This window comes from Anomalospiza imberbis, chromosome 7 (genome assembly GCF_031753505.1).
Source record: "Anomalospiza imberbis isolate Cuckoo-Finch-1a 21T00152 chromosome 7, ASM3175350v1, whole genome shotgun sequence".
In the NCBI taxonomy this organism is placed as follows: Eukaryota; Metazoa; Chordata; class Aves; order Passeriformes; family Viduidae; genus Anomalospiza; species Anomalospiza imberbis.
In genome coordinates, this window is record NC_089687.1 from 12,393,896 (window position 1) to 12,414,105 (window position 20,210).

At 40.3% G+C, this 20,210-nt stretch overlaps 1 protein-coding gene and 1 long non-coding RNA gene across 6 annotated transcripts in view; one reads left to right on the forward strand and one right to left on the reverse strand.

The window, feature by feature from the left end:
• LOC137476948 (leucine-zipper-like transcriptional regulator 1) overlaps positions 1–20,210 on the forward strand; it is a 50,447-nt gene that overhangs the window by 21,724 nt on the left and 8,513 nt on the right. Inside the window, exon 1 of one of the 5 annotated variants that reach the window (XM_068195440.1) lies at positions 14,678–14,803. The exons of 2 other annotated variants lie outside the window; for them this stretch is intronic. The gene's annotated coding sequence lies outside the window, so the exon portion shown is untranslated. Of the gene's footprint in view, positions 1–14,677; positions 14,811–20,210 lie in introns of those variants that run through there. 2 more of the 5 variants (XM_068195443.1, XM_068195442.1) reach the window with 2 other exon arrangements.
• LOC137476942 (uncharacterized) lies at positions 1,728–5,937 on the reverse strand. Its single transcript, XR_011000736.1, has 2 exons — positions 2,969–5,937; positions 1,728–1,906 (listed from the first exon to the last, which is right to left on the reverse strand). It is a non-coding gene; the product is annotated as an uncharacterized lncRNA (long non-coding RNA).

Here is a 20,210-nt window from a genome sequence, read left to right on the forward strand (position 1 = left end):
GGTTTTATTTCAGATCCAAAGCAGCATTTGCATGCCTGAAAGCTTCTGTGTCCTTTCCAGCTTTATCAATTTGTCTACTAAGCTAATCATTTTTCTTTCAAGTTGTCAGGATAATTTTGTTTCTGTTATAATCCCATAAAACACACTCATAGGAAAATTTAGCCCAGATTTCAAGCAAGCAACATTTTAATGTTGTGTTAGGAATTGCTACATTCTCTGTTATGGTGGTCATTGTGCTTGCTTTTCAAGTTTCTTCTTTTTGTATTAAAAATTTCCAGTGATTTTTGTTCATGCAATTCATCCCAGACTCAACATTAAGGCCACCCATGAGTGATATATTATAGTTTATCAAAATTTTCAAGATCCTGTATTGGCTTTTAGTTTAATGGCTGGGGTTTGGAGGACCCTTATAATATTAAATCAGTTTAGGGATCAGGCATTTAATGTTTCAGTATTTGTCAGTACTCTTCTACTGAGCTGCACAAAAGGGTGTTGCTCCTGTAGCTCTATTGTTAAAGAAGAAATATTTTGCTGCCAGATTTCTTGTTCTATTTGTGCCTTTTGTTAGTAAACTTTCAATTTCAGGAACTTGTTCTATTTAAGAGGATAGGGGAAGAACAATACTTTATAATATATTATTTATTAAACAGATGCTGGTATTATCAATGCTTGCTTATCCAGTGGTGATGCATCTCCCAAATAAACCAACAGCAGTAGTAAAATAAACCAGAGCACAGAACCATTTTCTTCATAAAGATTCTAGGGACTCTTTAACTACTTGTACTCTGGAATGAAGGATCTGGGGCAATGACATCTCAGATTGTTTATGAGTTGGAGGAGTGTGATTTAAGACCGCTAATACATAAATTTTTGTAGAATTTGGGAAGTCCTTCTAACAAAACTGTGATAGAGTTTACATGGATCTTTTTGTTTCTCTGCTTTCACTTTGATTTTTAGTAGTACTATGAAACGTACAGAGGTGATCACCTGGATTTGAGATTTCCTAAAAGAGCAAAGACTTGTCACAGCTCTGGATTTGATTTGGCCATTTCATGTATTCACACACAGGACTGCAAACCATGCCTCTGAAGTGTTCATAAGATGAGGGAGCTGGAACTGCTGCTTGCCATGAAGGAGGCAGGGGCACCTCTGCCCCTGGGCTCCTACTCCTCTGTAGCTGCAAGGGGGTTAATCTCTAGTGAATATCTGGCTGCAGCACCTGGGTCACTGCTCAGCCCAAACTCTGAGGAGGTGGGTACTGCCTGCATCATGCTCCTACTCTGAATCTGCAGCAAATAAAACAGATGGTGCCTTGGAATATTTCAGAGGAGAATATTCTGAAGACAACACACATATTTCTAACCAGGCTTTGAGGTCAAACAGATGAAGTAAGCCTTGGTTAACCACAGATACGTTGCTGTTCATTCTCTTCTTGGTTCTCTGCAGATTTTAACATCTCTCTGATTGCATCCTGAGTTACTTCAGTGTCAGCATGAAAACAGGATAACTGTACAAAGCTCGGTTTTGTTTTGTTGTATTCCTTTTACTTCTTGCCAGAAATTTGTATTTTTCTTAGATTCTTGTGTGTTCTCACTCTTCCTCTTTTTCTTCAAGATTTAATTAAATTATGAAATAATTTTGATTAAAAAGAATCACTGGAGATAACCTAAGCCTTTACCCACTAAAAACAGAGCTTCAAAGTTAGGTCAGGTTGCTTAGCACTTGGCCTGGTCCAGATGCGAATATCTCCAAGGGTGGACATTCCAATCTCCCTGGCCATCCTGTTTAAGAGTTTGACCACCCTCACTGTGAAGTCCATATGAAATGTAACTCATGTTCTTCTCTCATGTACATATATAAGGCTGGGAGGTTTCCTTACGCTAACATACAGCATCTGGTAGAAAACCTGGATGGGGAAGTAGTTTCAAGCTTGGGAAAGAGGTGGAAGGGATTTATAGCATGGGGAAATGAGGAAAAGCCAAGATTTTACATTTATAGTAGGAGAGACACTGATAAGAAGGAGTAAAAGGAAACATGGCAGTGAGGGAGAAAAACAAGGACTGCTTCATAAGTCAGGCAAGGTCATGTGTGGGAGGAGAACTTGGATGATGACAAGGCAGGACCATAACTGAAGTGGTCACCACCCCCAGATTTGGGTACCTCTTACAACCCTAAATAAATCTTCAAGAGTGTGTCATAGCTAAAAATATCTTGCCAGTTCTGGCATGAAGTTGATTGCAGGAGCTTCCAGAGCATTTTTCTCTCTTGGCTCCCTGTGCAATTCCAGCTGGATAGTACGCTTCACATTTAAAACAGTGCTGATCTTTTGGTCTGCTGCTGTTCTGTTCCAGAGAAAGCTGCCTTTTTGAAGAAAGAGGTACAGGTCCTGCAGCATGCAAACATAGGCAACACTTAATATATATACAGGGCACTATTTATAGATAACTCCAGTTTCAATCACAGTTAATTCTCTTAAAGACTGCAGGACTAAAAAATGCTTTATAAATATATGCAGATATTCTTCTTCATAACAATACCAAGGAGTTGGAGGAGTGATGAGAAATTTTAGTAGTCAGCAATATGAGGGAGAAAGCATTTTCCAATACTGATAAAAAGGAGAACAGAAATTGAAGAATAATTATTTTCTTTTCATGATTATTTAATTGTTTAGGAAAATACAGTGTGAATGTTAAAACTGATCTCAGGTGTATAAAAGCAATGTTAGCAGCAACTGCACATTGCAATAACAGAATGCAAAGAAGAATACAGATGTCTGAAAAGAGAGAGAAGATCTTTAAGAAGGGTGAGACAGGTTTGTGTTCATAAGCACCAAAGTCTAGGTGATTTATAATAGAAAATCACTTTTAGTGATTTAAACATGTTAACTGAAGATTCCTCCCAAGACTGTTGCAGAGCAGGGAAGGATTATGCCTTGTTTTGACAGATGGAGAAAAGGCTAAGTTCTTACCAGGAACTTTGCCAGCTCCTTTCAAAGTAGTTTCCAAGGAAGATCTTTCCCTTCGGAAATCTTGAAGCTACAGACATCTCTTGAAGCTTCCCTCCATTACTGTGGGAGAGCAGAGATGGTCATAGGTGTTGAAGGTACTGGTCTGGCCTTTTTGGAACTCTGACTGGATTCAATCTGAACAAAAAACAAGCAGAAATTACCTTTCCTATATGATGACTCACCCTGCCAGAGGAAGATTAGTAAATGGAAATTTCTGTGTGCCTGTATTAGTCAGTAAATATGTACCCATGCCTGCACAGGGACAGGGGAAAGCACCAGGGCAGTGGGAGTGGAAGGCTGAGTGGAGCAGTCACAGCTTTTTTGCTGTTGGCACTCCAGCATCAACAGAAGTAAGAACAGAGGAATGCTAGGCTGATTTCCAGCACTGTAACAGACTTAATGTGTGAAGAATGTCAGGTTCTGAGTCTCAGCTCTCTCATTTACCCTTTCTGCTCAAAATCTGTCCAAGGCATACTCCAACCTTTCCCCAAAACATGCTTTTTTCACTCATCTGGGGTCAGTACAGGACTGTTAATTTTTCCTAAAACTTTTCACAAGGAAAATTATTCACTCTAAAACTCATGTAAATCTAGGTTCATTTTGCACTGCCCTATTAATCAGTAAAGTGGTAATGTGGTAACCAGAGTCTCACAGTGGTAAATAGAGATTTAAGAAGTTTGCATTTAATAAATATTCATTAAAAAAACAGTCTGCTTCTTTTTCCTCATTCTGGTCATTGACCACACCTGCATCATGATAGTTCATATATATTGTCAGGTGTACCTTGGCTTTGCCATTCTTTCCCAGAAGTTTCTGAAATAGAATTATTTTCCAGCTAAACTAACTCCAGCTCACATGTTCCTAATACTAGTTTGAATGTTGCCAACATGGTATATCCATGTTCACATCCTAAATGTAGCCTTCACTAGAAATCCAAACAGAAACCTTTCAAATCTCTCTTCATGGCAACTTCTCTCTGTAATGAACTATTGTTGAAACAAACTGGAGATAAATGGGACCTCAACAACATAACTTTGTGCCTCTTGGTTCACCTAAAACTGCAGATTCAATCACATAAATAAAGGCTGCTAATACCCTCCTGTAAAGAAATATTTTCATTAATCTTAATCATTATAAGATCATTCTGCTGCCATATTCTCTCCACTACTCATTAACTGTAGGACATTAATAAAGTACCTGCTTTCCAGTGTATCTTGATGAAACAATAACCAGTAACAACCCCCCGCAACACCAGCTCAAACCACTGGACCCATTTTCTGTGTTCCCAACTCCTAATGCAAGCTGAGCAACTTTAAAATAACTGTTCCTACATCATTTTAATGGCACACACATAGACTGAGAATCCCTCCCTGACCCTTAGCAGAGGGTCTTCAGAGGGGCTCCACATGGAACTGGGCTGGGAGAGCCATTTGCTCATTTATTCACAATTTCCTTAGCTTAACTACCAATGCCTACAAGCTTCTAGTTTAGTCTGTTCAGAGGGGAAAGGGAAGACAAAATCCTCTTGGTTAGCAAAGGATTTTCTTTATCGTCACTCCTTACTCTTTCAAAAAAGTTCTCAAGGTACACATCTTTGCAAAATAACAAGTCATTCGTCTTTTCTCAGTCTAGTCTCACTCCCATGGCTTCCAGGTTTTATCAGCATTTCAGGTGAGACAGAATGCCTCCTGTTGCTCTCTGAAGATTATCTGTCTTAATATTTGGCAATGATTTGCTCTCATTTGCAAAGAAGCCTCCCTCTTAATATGCAGGCTGCCTTCTTTAGTCACGTGCTCCAGCCAAAATACTCCAGCTCTGTCTGCATCAATGGAATTTGGCTTTTTTGTGGGGTTAGGATGGGAACAAGACACATTCAGAGATTACATCCTTGACTACCTGAAATTGGTCTCAGTTTTATTTATTGCAGGTTGAGAGGTCAAACACTGCCCTGGTCTGAGCATCATAATATACTTCATCCAGATTTTTAGTACAGACTAGAAAAAGAAAGAATGGCAAACCTAGCACAAATGGGCTCACAATACAAAACTAGTGTATAATTCAATGCAGATATTTTTGCTTCTCTTAAGTGCACCTCATCTCTCATAATAAAAGCTATTGGGATGACAAGCAGTTACTGGTTAGGATAAGAACAAAAGGGAGAGAGGAAAACATGACTCAGAGTGTGTTACTTGTTAAAGAAACTCATTATTTAAATATTAAAATAGGAAACACACTGCAGAGAAACAAAAAAAGTTCCATTTAACTGCTCTTCACATTCATTTCTCGTCATTGAAAGCTATCAGGTACCACAGAGTCTAATTAATCACATCCTGAATTCCCATGCATAAAATAAATTTGTTCATTTAGGGGATCAAAAAATATATAAGACTGTGTTGTGTGATTTGCTTCTGTTTCTTATCCACATATGCTGTATCTCAGCTTGTCCTAGTGCAAGAGGATGTTCTGTCCTCCTGAAATTAGATACCGAACACATTTAACCTGTATAAGTTTCAAAGCCAGCCTACCTTTTCAAAGAAGATAGAAACACAAAAATAAAATTCATCACAGATTATTTGACTCTTAGCTAAAGGAATTACATCTATTGAAACTACATTTCAACTACTGAGACAGTCTTTAGCTTAATTTTCACTAAACAGTTTTCTTTGCACAACGATGTACCTTTTGGGGCAGAACATCTTCCTTTGCTATGTTCCGATGAGCCACTAGATGTCCCTCGCTCCTACGTAAAGATCCAGGTGGGAGACAATCCATGAGGAAAAGCGGGGCTAAGGTGGAACTCAAGCAGTGCAGAAGCCCGTTTGTGTTCACATCATGCAGGAGTTTTCTGTAACAGGTGCTGGTCGTTTGAATCACACCACTGAGTGTGATTCGCTAAGTCACATCAGTTTCAGATATTGGTGCTCCAAACAGACAACTGAACTGTGTTCAGACAAATTACAAAACCAAGATTCATCAAGAAAAAGAGATCCAAGATCATCAAGTGCAGCCTTCAAACAAGTATGGCCATGCCCACTAAACCACATTAAAAAAGTGCCATGCCTACCTGTTTTTTGAACACTTCCAGGGATGGTGACTCCACCACTTTCCTGGACAAACTGCTCCAACTTAACTCATTCAGTGAAGAAATTCCTAATATTCAATTTGAGCCTCCCCTTTTGCACAAAAAAGTGCATATATGGCAAATACATGAGACTGAAGAAAGCACATGAAGACAGCATTGAGAAAAATGGACTAGAAATCCAGGCATCACAGAAACCTGCATCATCCCGTTCCAAACTATACGATGGCAACAGCATTTTTCATATTCACATGCTATTATCTTTTTGCCATTCATGAAGTAAAATGGCATAGTCTCTTATGGCAGTCAGACTAGATCATATTTATTGAAACCATACATTTGTCTGTAGTTTAGTTGGGGTTTGGAAGGATCATATCACCATGTAGATTTAGATAACTCCAGTCTAGCTAGGGAATGCTCATGTCAGTATCAGACTGTGAATGCTGGGCAATGTAAGCCAGACATGACACAAATAACAGCATTTGACTTATACTGGCAATGACGAAAGCAAAGTCAAACACTGCTCTGGAGGAAACAAAATGTTTCTCCAAGTAAATAGTGTCAGGAAGCTGCTTGCAACTGCCCACTAGTTGTTCAACTCCCTTTTCCCTTCCTGCACCCTATCTGCCTTTCACAAATTTCCTGACCCCCATCAGTTAATTTATACCATCAGCACTTTGCAAGACCCTGCCACAGAAAGTGCTGCATCTCCAATTCTGTTTTGGAAACTCTTCCTCAGATTAGGACTCACTTCCTCAGTATTTTAAATTCAAAAACTGGAAGGGAAAGGTCACATCTAAGGAAAAAAAAAAAAGAAACAACCCTTCCTTTGGATTAGTTTTGCTTTTTAAGTCATGTGAATGATGCCAAATTATACCCATATAAGAAACGGGACTCCAATGGCCTGTTGGTTTTTTTTTGTCAACAAAATGTTCATGACAGAAGGTCACAACATGTCCTTTTCCAGTTGTTTTCAAAACAGGGATGCTGTCATTTTTCAGTAAGGTTACATATAGAAGGTTCTGCCCACTCAGTGTACTTGTTACCTAATTTTAATGCCACTGACTGAATGATACAGATTTTCATTGCTAATATCAGATCATGGTGCAAAATCTCAATGTTATTCATGCTTTTAAAGCCTGATTGTTTCAGGGGGAGCATAAGCAGCTAAATGCCTTTATAAGTCTTGATCCTATTCTTAAAAGATGGAGAGGAAAAAAATATGCAGTTCTCAACAATGTATTTGTTTGTCCAAGGCATTGTCAAAGCACGGAGATCTGGGAATGTAAGAACTTAAACCTACACAATATGCTTTTGGTCTTCTCTACAGGAGGCCTTTGAACTCTTCTTCTGATTCTCCCTCCCAGCTGTTCTCAGATTGACTCCACTGGAGTGAGTGATGGTTGAAAAGATGGTTCTATACAACCACTGCTGGCCCTCCGATTGCTGCATCCAGTCTGGAGCTGTTCAGATCAGAGTTAACAACAGTTGCAACCAATATATTGTGTACTGGCGACCAGTTTCCACCAGGCCTTCTATCAGCAATACCAGAGAGGGTCAGATCCAGAGCCCAGTGACCATCAATGTGAAGTGTTGTTTTGTTTTCTGTGGGATTTGTATCAGATTGATATTTCCACTGATGAAAGATAAACTATTTGGGGGCTAATAAATCTTACAGCTCCACCTAATCCCTGGTGTTCATCGCAATGCTTAATAACTCGGCTCTCACCAGTTATCTAACTCAGTCTGAAGCTAAATGGATTTTTTTCCACAGGCTAATACACACATTACATAGAATCTCCTTTCCCCTCCTGCTTACCCATGCTGTTGGACATCTTTTTAATAGGAAACTGAGAACTAAGAAATGGAGAGAACAGAATGACCTATTGAACCAATTTTGCTCCACAGCAGAGCTGACAGGAAAACAGCTGCCTCAACTCAGGGTTCCAGGAATGGAAAAACAGATGTTTCTTAACTGCATTTAACAGACGCTATTCCAGCTTGAAACAACATTTTAAAATGCAGATCTCAAGTGTTTATGTATTTCCAAAGTATTCAAAGAATGGGAAAGTAGAAATTCCTTGCAAAGTCTTCAAGTAGTGCCAAGCATGCCTTTTATTCTTTTTTTTCCCCTTTATTTTCCCAAACTAACTTCTCCAGTTTAGCATTCCTGTGGCTGATACATGCACCTAAATATGCATTGGTGCCTACATGCCTTAGATAATCAGATCGGGTAGATTAACACTGCCACAAAACTTGCATGTGACCTTGGGCAAATCCTTTTATTTCCCTGGATCTCAGTTCTCCACTTATACTACCTAGAGCTTGTAACTTCTCCTTAAGAGCATCTCTTTTAACTACCAATAACTACAATAGCTAATACACAGAAACCACAAACAAGAACACAGCCCTGGGGAATTGCCACAAAAACAGATTTTAAAAATTAAATTAACTACCGGCTATTCAGTGAATAGCAAGGGTACATACACCAAAGTGGGTGAGACACAGGGAATTACAGACTATCCTGTCAACTGGGAATGCTCTAAGTCCCAGCATCAAGTGTAAAGATAGAAGGGCAGAATTGTGAGAATACAATAATTTCCAGACTATTCTCTGAATATATTCAAGTTGCTGTGTTATTCAGCCATTACAGCCAATTCTTAGTTTAGAATTAAAAACCAGGGAGGGGAGGAGAAGTTCGTTGAAACATTCTTACCCTGAGCCTGACTGGTTTGCCTCTGAGTAAGTTTAGCCCATGGAAGGAAATCTTCTGTCAAGCATCACAGAATTTGTGGGTTATTATTCTCATAGTACAAATAGAGAACTGAAGTGACAGCAAGGAATAACCAAAAATATACATTAAAGATCGCAAGTCCACGGAACTGTGCATTTCCCAAGAATAAGCTTTAGCCCATATTTACATAGTTTCCATCTTCCAGTTATGCCAAGTAAATCACAAAAGCTGTCTGTGATAAAACAGTCTGAGCACTTCCTTCCCTGGCTGAAACCAGAGATCTGCTACCAGCCCCAAAATAGAAAACGCCACAGCTTAAATTGGTTAGCAGCTCTAGTGATAGTTTTGGTGAAAGTGAAGGTAGAGAAGATGACTTTACTGCAGGACTTCTTGAACTTGTCAGATATTCCTAATGTTTAGAGTATTGTGCAGTCTGGGGTTGGGGAACTGAAGCTCTTAATGGGAAAGAGATGCCACCATCAGTACCAACAGAAAAGGAGCAGAAGCACAAATTTAAGGAAGATATTTACCTGATGTTCAAATGTACTTGCAGTAATTTCCTGGTGTTCCCCCATACACCCCATTGATACACAACAAGTATAGAGAACATTAAACCAAGTGGGTTATCTTTACTAAAGAGTTATTGTGAATAGGATTCTATTCCACTAGACAGATGAAAAATATCACCCCTTTTTTAACAATGCAGATTTAGTCAAAAATTGATTCCTTTTCAAAAAACCTAAATACCTTCTGACAAAAATGCTGACTTTTACAGAATGATTATTCTATGTGGAAAATAAATGAGCCATTATTCAAATATTTCAAAACAAAAACATAATATTTGGGATTGGAAACTATTGAAACACTCTCCAAACATTTTAAATACATAGACTGGAAATCTAAAAGTCTTCAAATGTTGACTTTCAGAACTAAGATAACTTCTTGTTTGAAGCCAGTCATAGTAAAAAATTCTTTAAAGAATACTGTGTATAATAAAGCAGTCTTAAGGGTAAAACCACTGCCTTGTAACAAGGCCTTAAAGGTTGATGATTAAAATTTAGTGTCAATTGTAATAACACAGAAGTGATGCTGGGTGCTCTTGGTTTTTCATGGCCAGAGCTTCTATTCTTGCTCCTTGTATTTATGTCTCATAAATTGTTCAAAACTTTATTGATTAAATTAACAGTCAAAATATCACTTCTCAACATCTGGTTCATATTCTTGTCCCAGCTATGCTGGTGCAACTCCAAAATAAACTAAAGGCCTTGGAGTAACTCTATGATGGTATTTGGAAGAGGTAGAAGTATTTTAAAAACGTCTGTGTTTGCAGCCAAATAAAATCACAGGTGGTTACAGCCTCTGTGGCACAAGATTGCCATCCAGTGGTAATTCCCAAACCTGTATTCACTGAAGGCACTCCACGAGAGTTGACCAGCAGGCAGTGCTGCTTATATCTAGCAACCTGTTAGCTGCAAATTCAAACACCCGAGTAGCTATTGCTAGGCTGAGAGGAACATTTCTGTTAAAAACTGATAACTTATCTCTTTAAAAAAAAATCAGCTTTCCATATTGAAATAGTTTAGACAATGAATGGAGATTTTTGCTTCCTTAAGAGCAAGAACATGCTGAAGGAGGAGGCCCCTGGCACAGCTATATTCAGAGGTACTACCACCTCCCTAATGTTGCCTCTCAGCTACTTTTCAGCCCCCTCTGCTGGCATGGCATTAGTCAGAGCTGAGAGGAACACGTCAATGCTCATTTAAGCATCCTTGTACAGAGCTTCACTACCAGCTCTGGAGTGCCCTGTGCAGGGGATGGAGCTGCGACTGTGAGTGATCAAACTATGAGACTGGTTTCATGTGAATACTTACACACCCAGACATCAATATGGCTGCTGGTATCTCTGATCTGCAAAGAACAGGCCCTGAACTCAGACCTTCCACTTCCAGGATAAATGCTTTACCTGCTCTAGTAGATCACAGAAATGTCCTTTAGAGGGAACAGGTGCAGCTCCAGTTGTCAAGACTCGGTCTGATTGGCATTCTTTAGAGAGGTTTGAGGATTACCTCTTGAACTGAGCCTCTCTGGGGAACTGAATGAAGCAACACAAAGCTTTTAGTTCCTGATTGAGCTGAGATACGAAAGAGTGCCAAGCTGCTCAGCCCTGTTGAACTGGTGCAGATCTAGGCACACAGAGAGGCTCTATAGAGCAGAATATAGCTTCTGTATAAACAGGATATGTGGTTTGGGAATCTAGGCGTGATGCAAGGTCAGACACAGCTCACTGGGGTTTTTCCACCAACTCTGTTTTAGACTTAGGAACTCAAATTCTGCAGTAAACACTTGTTTTTTGGATTTGGCCTGTAGCCAATAAATTCTAGTTAAAACCCCATGTATTTCATGTTAGTTGTACTGATCTACCTTATTCTCTGTTTCACCTTCCCCCCATCTGTAATATCTTCCTTTGTACTTAACTGTATCTCTTGAAATGCAGATGTGTAAGAATGATTATGAATGATTCATAGATTTGTTTGGCCTGATTGCCCACAGATTAAATAATTTCATACAATGTTCCCATTAGAATTACAGGCATCTTACTTCTAAACAGGAATTGAGTTATCCGGGGTTGTGGAGGGACCATTGCCGTTAATACTGTTAATACTTGCACGGCAGAGCTCATCCCAATGAGGAGCCCTTTCTGCCAGGTCTCTTTAGGAGATGAAGAAACAGGAAAAACAATACTTTTCTTTCTAGGAAAAATTCCATTTTGAGGCATTTTTTGCAGTAACGTGTGAAATGAGATGCTGAAGGTTCAGGCTGCTCCTAAGAGCAAAACAACAGTGGAGCTTCTCCCTCTAACTTCTGAAAGAGATCAGTGGGCTACACATAAAACTGAGACTTTCACATTATTTTTATGATCATTTACTTCTACTTCACATTTCACTCTGTTCGAGAATGAAAAAGTATACACTAAATTAGTACAAACAATTTTACCTAGAATTGGTCTAGCCAAAGTACTCATATTCAAAATTGCATTAAATATTAACAAGTGAAGAAAAGAAAATACACATGAACATTTTGTATTGAAGAATAAAGACTCAAATGCTGAAAATGAGACTTATTCTCCAGGACTAAAATTAATGTGATTTGACTTATGAATTTAGTGTGGTACAATTGCTTTGAGCCACAGAAAGTGAGAGACTGGTAAATCAGCTCTTTGTGTGCTTTGCAGCAACCATCATATTATGGATATGTGGTTGAATGAAACAATGAGTAATTTATGTGTCTTAATTCCACAGCAGTTAAGAACAAAAAAAAATAAAAAAAGTATCCTCAGACATTTTCAAAGCAGTTTGATTAATAGTCTACTTATGAAACCCATGCTGCAATCTACAATTCATTCAAAATTTTTAAAAAATCCAAAAAAAATATAAGAAGAAAAAAATTCTGAAAAAATAAGTTCTCCCTTCAAAAAAAAAAAAAAAAAAAGCAGAACCCAAATGCGTATCAGAAACACAGATATTACTTGGTATCTATGGGATTGATACAGTTTCCTCACATTTCTCCAATAAAACAGAACAAATATTTTGCAAGCCTTTTCTTAGGTAAGCTGCTTTCTCCTAGATAAAATTTTACTGCTGGCTCCTGTACACAGGGAAAGGAAATTATCTTCCTGGAATGCAAGTGCTCTGTCAGTGCAAAAGGCTGCAGTGGGCAGTTGCAGCAACAGGACTAATGACTTGCTGGCAAGAGAAGCTTGGAGCAAAGGTGGGATACGGCCACCATCACAATTTACATTTTCTGGCACCTTTGCTGGGGCTTTCTACTCAGGAAAAGAAAAAAATGATTTGGGGGTGTCTAAATTTAGTGAAACCTTCATACTGTTCATATTTGATCAGACTGGAAATGAAAAGACAACTGGCAAAATCTCACCCTTCCAGGGTACAGACCTCAACAGAAGAGCCGAAAACAAGTGCAGATCTGCCACCTCCTGTTTCTAGTGTGGACAATACAACGACGGAAATAATTAGCTAATCTTTCATTTAAATAAAGCGTTTTGGGGGAAAGGCTAAAAATAAACACTGATTCATTCCTTGTCAGGGAAGTTTCTTCTGTCAATTATCACATTGTTACTGCTGTTTTTAATCTAGTCAGATGGTGAGATTGGCAATCCTTTCTGCAGGGGCTTCTGGGTGTTATTTTGTGGAGAATCTTACTTGAAGGACTGATTACTGCTTTTATGGGAGCCAGTGGGAGTTTGGCCACAGTCCTTCACGCATGTTAATTTGAGGGACTTCCAAATGTTAGCTAATGATCTCAGAGTTCTTTTTATGAAATATGTGTGGGTTTGGTTTGGGGTTTGGGTTTTGTTGTTGGGTTGTTGGTGGTTTTTTAATTCCTAGGAGAACACAATTAAGATTGGAGAAATTGCTGCACTGTAGCTCTGGACTGGCCTCTCAATAACACCTGAGTTCTAGAATGATAAAATTCAGAAGCACACATCACTACTACAGTCGGATATATTACACATAATATATTAAAATCAAATGAATTTGCATTATTTATATAGTCTAAACCATATGCTTTGCATTGCTATGGACTGAGTCTATCTGTTGGCCTTCACTTGCAGCTACCCAAGTAGCTCTTTTTTAGGAAAAATACTAGGGGGAAAGCTTTAGCCTCCGCCTCAAAGCAGGGAAATATGTCAGCATGGAAAATAGATGCACGTGTGGGTGGGGGAGTTTCATTCCTGTTTTCTGAAGCCTTATGTAGCTGTAAAGGAGAAACAGGCGAAAAAGCGAGCCGGTGGCAGGCGAACGGAAAGCCAAGGACACAAGTCCAAGCAAGCGCTGGGGCTGCGGCTCACTGAAAAGCGCGCAAAGAGATCTTTGGGCCAAACCCTGACTTGAAAGGGCTTGAAAAGGAGCACGCCAACAAACACCGCTCTCCGTCCTCCCCCTTCCCACCGCCGCTACCACAGAAAAAAACCCAAAAGTTACAGAAATGTTTGTTTCCGGCTGCGTTCAGGCCAGAAACGAGATTTTGCACTTTCCCCATGACTAAGAGGGCAAATAACGACTACAAGACGTTCCTCCCGCAAGGAACGCAGCCCGCAGCAGCCCGCAGCACCCCGCGCATCCTCGGCTCAGCCTCCTCGCCGCGGCGCCGCTCCGGCCGTGCGCCGGCCCCAGGGACACGGACAGAATCCGGAGCCCGCCCGCTCGGCCCCGAGCGCGTCCCCACCCGCGGGGCGGGCGGCCCGGCGCGGCCCCGCGCAGGCTCCGGGCAGCGGCCGCGCCTCCGCCCGCGCCGGGCTCACCGCCGGCCCCGCCGCCCGCGGCAGGGGAGGGGAGGGTAAGGCCGGGGGAGGGCGGGGGCGCTCGGCTGCTGCCCCCGGGAGGCGGGGGTGGCTGCCGCGGGCTCCCGGCCGTGCGGGACGGGGATCTCCCTGCTGCCCCGCTGGGCCCCGTGCCTGGGGCGGGGTGCCTGGGGCGGGCCCGAGGGGCGGCTGCGGGCGCGGCCAGGCTTGGCTTCCCCCTGCCACATGCCGGCTCACGGGACTGTTTTTCCCTCTTGTCTTTTCCTTGTCCCCGTCTCGGTGGGACAAGCCCGGCCGCGGTGGGGATTAAAGGCGAGGGCGCTGAGGCCTGCCCGCCAGCGGGGTCACCTGCAGCAGCCAGAGCCAGCCCGGGGCCCGCCGAGGAGCAGCGGCCGAGCTCCAGCGGGAGAAGGGGCGCTGAGGGGAGGCGGTGAGCAGCGCTCCTGCACGCCCGGCAGCACAGGGAACACCGGCACAGCCTGGCCGTGCGCACCACGGTGCTGCTGGACAGCGGGGCTGTGGGCAGCTGTGCACAAAATCGCTGTCACTCAAAAGGTACGAAAAGAAACAAAGCGCATGAAAGGAAGGAAGCGCCGTCAGCGCTCAGCGGCCAGGAGACCGCCGGGGACAGGGACCTGCCGCTTCCGCGATGCTGCGCAGGAGGTCTGTGGTAGGAATTGCCAGAGCTCTTGCTGCCTGCTTCCAGTTTAGGAGATTCACCACCCTCTTTTTGCTCATTCCCTTTTTCACAGTCAAAGACCATAAAGCACAAAATGCCTTCTGTCGAGCAAAAGACAAACAAAGAAATGCAACCATCCAAAACCCAAGCCAAAGTGCATCTGGCTTGGGATGAATACTGGACCGTGTCAGCTGGGAGTGAGAATTTTTCAGAAGGCTGAACTCCAGTCCAAAACGGACCCTGTCATTTGGAGTCTGAATATGAAAACAGCTTGCAAAACATTTTTTCAGGCTTCTGACAAAAGAGTTGGTCCTTCTTTTGCTCTGGTATCTAGGCTACATTGGGCAGGCTCATGCATATCACTGGTTTTATTCACATGAGTAATTCCATTTGAATTTGGAGCGACAACGTGTATGTCTAAAGTTACTCATATGCTTTCTGTCTCTTTTGTGTACTGAAATGATGTGGGTTTGTTTTTTTTTTTTTTTTTTCCATTTGATGGTGCAGCCCAGTAACTGTTGGCCTCAAGGTTATAGTGAACCATCACAGTTATTATTACTGTTTGTCAGCTGACACCTTTGTTTTCCTTGCCAGACTAAAATGCAGCTATTTCTCTCTATGCATTCTATTTCAGCTATGCAATTATATCACGGTTTTATGCAACCATCTTTCACCTGATGGTGTAAATTCATCTCCCTATAAAAGATCTTTTTGTACTCAGTTTTTATTCCAGTCATGACTGACAGTCATTCCAGTTGTGCCATCTGAGTTTTTCTCACACAAGTCTCTCATGACTTCTCCTGTACAGAATAATCTAAATTCATAGTGATTCTAACAGGATATCTGGATGTTTTAGTGTCTGCCAGCTAGAACTTTTTGTTTTTCTGATTGCCAAATGCCCTCTCTTTCCTCCTTCATATTTCTTCAAGCTACAGTTTCTGTTTTTCTCATAACCTTGTATATCTTCTCTACCTCATTGCTGCATGTTTATCTAAGGGCAAAATGTCACAGGGACAAGAAAAACACAATGTCTATCTTCCATGAAGTGTGGCATTAAGTTTTAAGTGTGACTGAGTGTTTTATTAGATGCTTCTTTTCCTCAGTCAGGGGATATAAAGAACAACCAAGTAAAATTCAATGCCGACTTATTGTTTTTAATGGAAGATAATAGTTTTTCACTGCTATACTCTCAGCTGTCAGGCATATACTCTAGTACCTTAATTTGTGCCTGAGGAGAGTAGTCAGGCTGGGCAGCCACTGACTCCTTTGTCAACCAGTCTTTCTTCCTAACCTAGAAAATTTTGTGAATTAGTGTGAGCAGAGTCTCCCTTAGGAAATAAAGTATTTTGAAGTTACTTCAGCAGCAGGTCACAAGCTGTCAAGAAAATGCATTCAGTCACACCTAAGGACAGATTTATTACATTCAATCTCCAGGGAACCTGACTACTGTATCTTGAAAAAATCCAGCTAGTTAGTTTTTGTGAAACCCCCAAATGATTCCTTCTAGGAACACTGAGAACTGCTATTTCTGGGGGAAGGGTGATGACCTGTGCATTGAAATGACCTGCTCCAGTGGTGACAGTACAAACTACTTCCAAGGAAAGGCTAAAAGGTCGAATACATCTTAAGACTGCCCCGAGAACATGGTGGGAATTTCTCATTTCTTTTCTCACGAAGTCTGAGGACGAGGAACTGTATTTCCTCCCTCTGTCATACCTAGAAGATGCAAAATCACCTGTTTGTCTTGGGTAATTGCTGAAGAGCTGCCCTGCCGCAGCAACACTTCACAGCCAGGGTGTCCATTCCATTTAGGTGCTGAGACCACAACAGAGACTGAGTTCTGCCTGTGGGTGGAGTCACCAACAGGACCCTAAAGAAGATTTGAAAAGCAGATTAGGTTCCTGCAGTAAATATCCTATTATATTAAGGACCATAAATAAATAAAACCCATACACACATTGATTATGAGGTTTTGATCAGATATGGCTGGTACCCTGGATTTATATATCCATAAATGCTATACTTGTGCCACCCATGGATGTGTATTTAGGGAAGTTCTTTCTCAGAAACTTCATTCAAAATTGAGATGCAGTTAAATGATTAATTGCAAATGTAAATTGTAATTAACAGATTATCTGGGGACATCCACTAATCAAAACTATATATTCTAATTTTTATTTTATAAAAAAACCCATTTAAAAAAAAAACCCTATCAAATAACTAACAAACAAAACCCAAACAAATCTCCAGAAAATGAAATTTTAATTTACTAAGGGAACTAAGGTGGTAAATATGTATTCACTTTCATCTTACCATAAAACATATTTAAATACAGTAGAAAAGGCAATTTCCTGATCCATATGCTAAAAGTGTATATAAAAATGTAACAACCCCATATGTATTTAAAATACTGAATTTCTTTTTCCCAGATACTTCCTCCTCCACCATATATGGGAAATAGATGAAATATTTATTATTCTACACCAAGTTTGTATTTTTGTATTTGTTTACTTTAAAATAAGATATATACCTAGCATATAGGAAATACAATTGCATATATTTATATTTAATAAGTTAATTTATTACTACATAAGATTTCACTTTGTAACAGAGATGAAATAGTTCTACAAAACACTAATGACTAAAGGACTTTCATTTCTGGGTGAAAGCTTCTAGAAAAAAAACAAAAGACAATATATTTATAATGTCAATTTGCAAATTTTACTTTTGGAATGATACACAAACATATATTTATTATGAACTTCTGAAATTAAAGCTTTAATATTAATGTGATCTGAATTAAAGAAAAGCGGTATCTTGCCTGCAGAGCTCCAGAAACAGGCAGTGAGCTTTTCTTTGGGAGAGACTGATGATGTTCTCATCTGTTGTGCAGTGATGGTGCCAACGCCCTCAGTGCTGTGGCACTGCTCTCTCCAGGAGGAGCAGTTACATACAGAGACTGTAATATATGCTGTTTCAGAAGAGTTGCCCCCTTTAAAATACCTGTTCATGTCAAAAAGCATTTTGAAGCACTGAGATATCACCGTGATCATGTTTACAAATACTGCCCTAAACTTGTTAAAATTCAGCTAAGAGTTATTCAAATAAAATCCTCTCAGTTTTTCTGTCAGGTTTTAGTATGTCTGCTCTAAGCTTTATTCAGACAACAGGGTTGTTACTGTTTTACTTGAAAGTACCTGTCTTTCTTCTGAACCCTGAAACCCAGATGGAGCCGTGTCTTCTGCTTTGATTTGTCATTTTACAAACCCTCTTTCTGTCCTTCAGCTTCTCCCTATAGGAAGCAATACCTACCTCTTTCTGTTCCCTTCCTTTTGTCTTGACTCCTGCTCAAGTAAGCTCAGTCATGTGGTAAATGCATGTCTTACAACACGTGGCAAAGCCAGGCCCTTATTTCAGTACAGAATGCCAATAATACAGAGCTGTCACAGACACCCAACAGTCCTAGAGCCATTCATATTTTCAGGTTGAAACTCTGAAGCTGAGCATCTCTGAAAATTACTTCCTGTTCCTGTATACTGAAAAAAAAACCAAACCAAACTCCCCCCCCCAAAAAAAAAAAAAAAAAAACCCAAAACAAAAAAAAAAAAAAACCAAAAAAACCCCAAAAAAAACCCACCAAAAAAAAAACCCACGGAAACAGTTCAGGTTATCTTGAGTTTACGAAAAAATAAAATCACAAATCAGAGGATACTAAATTTATCACACATAGTGAAGCATTGCAAGTAAACATGATATACTGAAAAAAAAAAAGGCTTTTTCTAAGGCTTATTCTAAATAAGTTGGGTTTATTTCTAAAACTTTGTAAGGGCCTTGCAAGTCTCCAGAGTTTCTTCATTCATGCAGGCAGTCCCATTAGAACAAGACTTACAATAAAACCACCTCTAGAGCCAAGGTTTCTAGGATAAGTACAAATGGGAAGATCCGTTATTATTTTTGAAAAGCAGTAAAACATCAAGTTGCCTAGTGAGAAAATGCAGTGTTATGCCTGGAAAGGTTCAAGGCTTGAGTTCAGAAAACTGGGTCATTAACAAAAAAGCCCCGAAACAGACCAAGATTTCCTACTTGGGTCCCTCCACATGTGAGTGGTTTCAAATCTCATTACATTCCAAAAAGTTTGATCATTTTAAAAATGAAACTTTTCTGAGTGTATTGAAAACAGATGCAAATGAATCAAGAGGCCGAGACAGAAAAAAGCTTTAATGAAGATCTATTTAAGCAATACTTTAAATAAATAAATCATTTGTACAAGCAACCACATCTATCAAAAATATAAATAATTATATAATGAACATATAAACTACATTTCCTGAAATAATTCCTGTCTTGTTACATTTCCTGAATTATTTGTATTATGAAACACTAGTGGGGTGCCATTAATTGATACACACTCAGTGCTATAGTTACTGCATTAATTGCAGCTCTCCAGGCCCTCGACTCAGCTCCTCCAGCCCTTTAACAATTGGGATTGATTGCACAGGAGCTATTTTTAGAATGGAATGGCAGAAGACTTTGGAGAGCAGCAGACATTTTTGTGTGTGCTACAGCTGTTTTGGGAAAAAAAAAAAGCTGAATAAAAATGTTCAGAGTTGTCTTTTTGGATTTTTTCTTCTGAAGTCAGAGCTTCCTGTTGGACAAGTGATATTGTATCCAGTTGAAACTGAGGTGAGTGGTGCAGGACACACAGGACAAGGCTTGATGACATTGTTCTCAGAAGAGGAGCAGCTTTTCTTTGGAAATGGGACTGCTAAGGTTGACAGTAGATGAACTTTGGTGGGTTGGGTTCTGTAGACAGACAATCTGGGAGTGAAGTTTGCAATTTAAAATACTAACGATGAAAGGCAAGATTCATTATTAACTTGGTGAGTTTTTTTCCCCAACTCTGGAGTAGAGCAGTTAACTGATTGTTAGAGATTGTAGGTCTGCTTCCAAGAATGCTTCAGCTGAGAGTAAATGGCCAAGATTCACAGGGGCCAGCCGATGCTGAAAAGGTGTGACTGGGAGGTGACACCCATTCAGTTCATCCCCGCTTGGCCTTTTGTTATCCCATCCTGCTCGCCTGCCTTGCAAGGGTTCAGCTGGGCTAGATAACAACTGGACAGGACTTTGCTGCTAATCTGTTATATGAAATCAGGGCTGTCATTGTCTCTGAATATTTGTACAACGGGAGGCAAGGCTTGGAGGAAGATAAACAAGCAGAAATATGTAGGAAGAAGAATAACCAGATTTATCACGGAGAAAAAAAAACCAGCAAGGGGACAAGCCTGTTTTACCTTTGTAAAGTATTAGTAACCTATCACCCTTTTCAGAGTTAATGACATCAATAGCAGTAATACCTCGGCACTGTTACACTGCACTGCATCAGCACATTTG